This window comes from Argiope bruennichi, chromosome 11 (assembly GCF_947563725.1).
Source record: "Argiope bruennichi chromosome 11, qqArgBrue1.1, whole genome shotgun sequence".
In the NCBI taxonomy this organism is placed as follows: Eukaryota; Metazoa; Arthropoda; class Arachnida; order Araneae; family Araneidae; genus Argiope; species Argiope bruennichi.
Genome location: NC_079161.1, coordinates 89,986,822 through 89,992,821, shown reverse-complemented (window position 1 = coordinate 89,992,821; position 6,000 = coordinate 89,986,822).

Here is a 6,000-nt window from a genome sequence, read left to right as displayed (position 1 = left end):
CAGAGGAAATCCGGCAGTTCAAATATAAGTTAACACTATAATTACAGAATATAGAAAAGTAGATAGATAAATTTCGGTACACAAGTTATCATCTATAGTGTAGGCACCTGTCAAATTTTGAGCCTAATTCAACAAGGGTTTGACTGTCTGTCTGTCTGTACTTTCAGAAATAATTAAATGCTATAATTCGAAAACGCAATGACTTAAACATATGAAACTTTAAATGGGAATCAGTGATTACAAGCGCAATTTTGTGCCACATTTTTGTTTCAATCGATTGAGAAAACGTATCTAACGTATCTATCTTTTCGGATACTATTAACTGCATGCCGGGGATGAATCGCCAAATAATTCGCCAAGAATGACATGATAAATTCAGTAAAAATGTTAAATTCCTGCTCAAAGTTAATATTTCGTAACTATTGTACGCTAGTGCCATGTAAGGCGTTCTCTACAATGACAAATTTATTAGAGAATATGCGAGAAAGTTTTGAGAAGACTACTCCCTATGGTTTTAATATTACAAACAAATTCCCTAAGTTGAATCAACTCTAGTAGACTCATACATAACGTAAATTTGTATAAAGTTAATTCAGAAATGAGACTTATACTCAGTCAGTACCATAAATAATCCTAAATAAAGCACAAGATAAATTTTCTGTTTTAGCTTTGCTCTTGAGTTTTCATTAGAGAAATATATGCATATGTACTGGATTTTTGTTTACACAGAATATCTCTGTACCGATATTAAAATTTCTAGGTGGTGCAGAATACATTTAGAGAACTCAGAATCCCAAGCAAATGCTGGGTCGGAAATCCTTGCCTCCCGCGGTAGATGGCATTTCACGTACGCAGGATTTTCAAGCGTTTCCTTCATTTCACTTCAATATTCCATGGCAAGATTCTGTGATCACAACCTATCTCGTCATAGTTTTTCACATTGAGCAAAGCATGGCTATTGACTTATGACGTAGAAATAATGTCAGAATTGACGTGAGCAGATCAAAAACGTGTATTTAATATCATTTTTTTAAAAAAAGCCTTTACAGTTGATTAAAAACACCCCGTACACTTTGATGTAGACGATAATAAAAATCCTGATTGGAGAGATTCACTGCTCAAATATTTTCCCCAATTAAAAAAGTAATAAAGAATGAGAACGAGCAAGCGGACATCAAATTTTTTTCTTTTAATAAAAAAAATAATGACGTTCTTTCACTCAAACACATAAATGCAGAAGGAATAGGTTTTTTTCCACACATGAAATAGGCATATTGTATCTAAATTTTCAGTTCCCTTGACGTCAGCTGTGATTCCTAGTCATCTAAGTTCCCCTTGTAATGTCTTGATTCAGACTGATAAAAAAAGGAAGAAGAATTTCCAGACAATTATTTATTTTACAGCCTATATATACAAAGAACAACTTGTTCTAATCTTGGTTAAATAAATAGTTATTTACACCTGTAGTAGGAGATAGAACAGTCAAAGTCGAAGGTTTTTCTTGAAACTCCGTTGGTTATCGGACTCCGCACTCGTGAGGGTAGTCCAACAGTCCGCCTGTAATTCGTTTCTTCTCTCCTCCTAAAAAAAAAAAAAAAAAAACCTCCGCACTTTATTTCGGTGACAATCTCCGCCTCTTAATTTACATTGGTCATTTTAGCTCTCTTTCGGCCAATCGAGGTTCAGGAATATGCTCTCTCAGCGGCGCCTGTGGGCCGCGAGAAGGTCCTTTCTCAAAGAGAAAATCTAGCATCCAGATGTTTGGACACCCCTTTCTCTTTGAAGGTACTATCAATACCTCTTGGACGAGGAATTCCACATGTGGCCTTTCACTGTAGTCGCTAATGAACAGATGCGAGACCACCCAGGTGAAAAGATCCACCATCTGGCTATCTCGAGGAGTTTAGTAAGTAACAGCGACGACACAGCGGGCTGTAAATGTCTTATCAGTACTGGGAAACGGGGAATGTTACACCCTTCTACAAGTTTGTAACCCTAGTGCCGAGACCCCCTGTATATAAATCGTAAATCTACAATTTAAAAAAAAAAAAATTTCAATATCGATATGCGCATTTACAAAGTGGAAACATAACTGAACGCGTATAAACTCGTTCATTAATGTAGTGAAAGAGTTTAATCCCTGCGTTACTCGATTTCCTATTACACTGATCATATTCCCAATCGTATTCCAAAGATTTCAGACAGAAAAATGTACAATGATACTGTTATTGTTTTACTTAAATATTCTTTAAAGAGCAAACAGTAAAACATTCTTTGCAGATCATTTATGGTTCTTGAATTCAAAATGACGATGTTTTTTTTTTTTTTTCCTTTCCCTTTTCCCCTTTTTTATATTCTGATTTTTTCCCATTCATTCCAGTGTAAAACTAATTTTTGTAACATTGCAGGTTCATGTTAATAAATTAAATAATTAATTATGTAAGGAGATAATATACTAATTAATTATGTTGCCTATTATAAATTACATAACTATGACATAGTTAATAAATTACATAATTAATTAATTAATTTACCTGAAATCACAGAGGAAAATAATTATCACCATGCAATTTAGTTTTCTTCAAGCAAAACTTAAAAGCATTGTCATTTAGATTTTACTGAAAAAGAACATTGAAGTTAGAAAGGCAATCATTCTATTTTTATAAAATAATCTATTATTTTGAGATATATATCCAGTAATGGCAATTATATTGTGTTACGTATTTTCTGATAAAAATGAAACAAAAACAGAAATATTTACTGTCTGTTTTCAGGCACAGAAACCTTCTGCCTTTGCGCTTCTGCGCATGCGCCATTTGGTTATAATTTCAACTACACAGGTATGAGATGAAGTTAGAAAGGTATGTTTAGTTAGTAGTTATAAAGGATATATTTATTTTTTACAAAGCAATACATCAAAAAAAATTTTAAAGTCAAGATGTCTTACCAAAATTCAAAAAGAAACTAAAAATCAACATCGGAAAATAACAACTAAAAGGAAAACCTGCCTAACTTATGCTGCAATATATCACTGTTTATTACCTCCGACCCTTGTGAACTAAAAAAGTTTAAAAGACTTGAATTTCTTAAAAAAACAGTACGTTTGTCTTGATATCACCAAATGACAATATTTAAGCAAAATTAAAAATTTAGAGCTTTATTACAAAGGAAAATACAGGGAGTCCCATTAGATATGCAGCGTCTAATATCTATAGATTCGGATAAAACACGTCAAGACGAGCATTTTGATGTATAACATGTGGGGTCCCCGAAGTCCAACTACACAAAAAATGTTAATTCTGAATCCGACAGTTTGTATTCCAAATTATGAAACATACGACGATTGCCCAACATGGAAGCTTAACTAGGTGATTATGCAAATTCGCGGCAACCAATAGAAAAGCGTGTCTGCAAGAGAATATGCAAATTCCTGTAGCTGCATATAAGGCTAGAAAAGAAATTTGATTAAAATGATTCGCTATTTACACGCTAAGAAATTACTGTGTACTGTACGTAATCGTTGTAGTTCTAAAATGAGCTGAACTTCGATTCCAGAAATTCGTCATGCCATTTGTCCGAATGGCCGATATTTTGAAAATCTGTTGTATTGAAAGTTCTCAATAAATATTGATTTTCACTTAGTTTTTTTCTCATTTCTTGAAGTTTTTCATAACACAAGATTCACACATTAATTAGACTATGACGCTATATTCAAGGACCCAACATGTTGTATATCAAAATGTTCATCTTGATGTGTTCTGTCCGAATCTGTTAATATTGGACGCTGCATACCTTGTGGGACACCCTGTATTTTCTTTTGTAATAAAGGTCTAAATTTTTAATTTTGCTTAAATATTGTCCTTTGTTAATATCAAAACAAAAGTACTGTTTTTTTAAAAAAATTCAAGTCTTTTAAAATTTTTCAGTCCACAAGGGTCGGAGGTAATAAACAGTGATATATTGGAGCATAAGTTAGGCAGGTTTTCTTTTTAGTTCTTATTTTCCAATGTTGATTTTTAGTTTCTTTTTGAATTTTGGTAAGACATCTTGATTTTAAAATTATTTTTGATGTATTGCTTTGTAAAAAATAAATATATCCTTTATAACTGCTAACTGAATATACCTTTCTAACTTCATCTCATACCTGTATAGTTGAAATTATAACCAAATGGCCCATGCGCAGAAGCGCAAAGGCAGAAGGTTTCTGTGCCTGAAAACAGACAGTAAATATTTCTGTTTTTGTTTCATTTTCATCAGAGGATACGTAACACAATATAATTGCCATTACTGGATATATATCTCAAAATAATAGATTATTTTATAAAAATAGAATGACTGCCTTTCATGTAAACGTTTGGAGCTACTTAAGCATTGGGAAATCGATTTGCAAGGAAAAAATATAGTTTAAATTTTCATCCGCCGAAACAAAATGGCTCTGAAAATTTAATATAAAGAAGCAAAATGGTCATAAAAATTAAATAAGGAGAAATTTTATATGATTCGTGAATTTTTAATAGCACTATTATCAAAGGAATAAATTTTGATCAGTTACATTTCATTTTTTTAAAGAATGAATTGATTTTTTAAAACAAATTTTTGTTTGTTGACTTTGAAAGTCGCAACTTATTTTCGAAATCTTTATTTCTTCTATTTCATAATTTAGTTTACAAAATAAGTTCCTTTGGAACTTCTTCTTCTTGTAACTTCTTGGAACTTGTAACTTCTTCTTCCATTGAAAATGAAAAATACTATCGACTGCAGTTGTGCTATCGATTAACTGCATGCAACTCTACCTGACATGCAATGCTAACTTTAGATGCTAAAAAAAATAAAATGTAAGGATTATCTGTACATCAGCAGTTCTAAAATTATTTTTAAAGAGCATTTGTCGCATTTCAAATATAATTAGTAAGCAAAATAGGAATTTTGTTAAATGGAAGATTCTTACCACTAAATATTTCGGAATAAACACTATATGTAAGACGACTGAAAGCGGAGTTGCAATTTCTGGACTCTTAAGATATTCTTTTCACGTAGAGGCACCTAGTTTCTTCAGTGCCTGTTATTGGAAGCTTCTTGATCGTGTTTTCCTTTAAGCTCTCATTTTTCTTCGTAAAACAAAATCCGCTAAAGGTTTGATTTCGATGCTGAAACACTGCAAAGAACGAAGTAAATCTTAATTGGATTTGGCGTGCTTTAAGGCATTTTCTTCCAGTTCCGTGATGCCATAAGAGACAAAACAATAATTCCTATAATTGGTAGACATTCCCCGCTTTTCCTCAGCAACAAAGTCAGATTATACAAGTAAGTTATTCGGCCTATCCTAACCTATGCAATTCAAATTGGGGCCTTGCAGTAAAAACACATAGGAACCGAATCCAAATACTGCAAAACAAAATTCTAAGAACGATAACTAATGCACCTTGGTATGTTCGTAACGACGTCATTCGTAATTATCTTAATATTGAGACCTTCATATCCAAACCGTGGCGAGATGTGATGAGCGAGGATATAACCCAGTGGTTCGCAGCCCAGTAACATGACAACAATACAAAAGCAATTGCTCGTGCAGTCACTAACTGGCTTATAAGCTTTCACCACAAAACTATCCAGAAACATGTTTTCGAAAATCACATATCTCGCCAATTCTACAATTGCACAACCAACTTACTACGCACATTGCAATAGCAAATACAAATTCCCTTATGCTACCATTCAAACCACCTGAACGCTCTTGTCTTTTCACCTGGTGTTTTTATTCACCCCTTCTTGCTCAATCATTTACCCCATCGCAACTATTTATACGTATATCTACATACCATCGTCACCTCTCTCGGTCCCATGACCAAATCTAAATCGCTTTAAGCTCTTTTTCCCAGGTCTCGCCAATCAAGTTCCATAATAATTCTCGCACTGAGTAGAAGTGCGCCAGCATTGACATTCAATAAAACGATCTAATATCAGTCAGTAGAGGGAAAAAATGAATTTATATCAACTGTT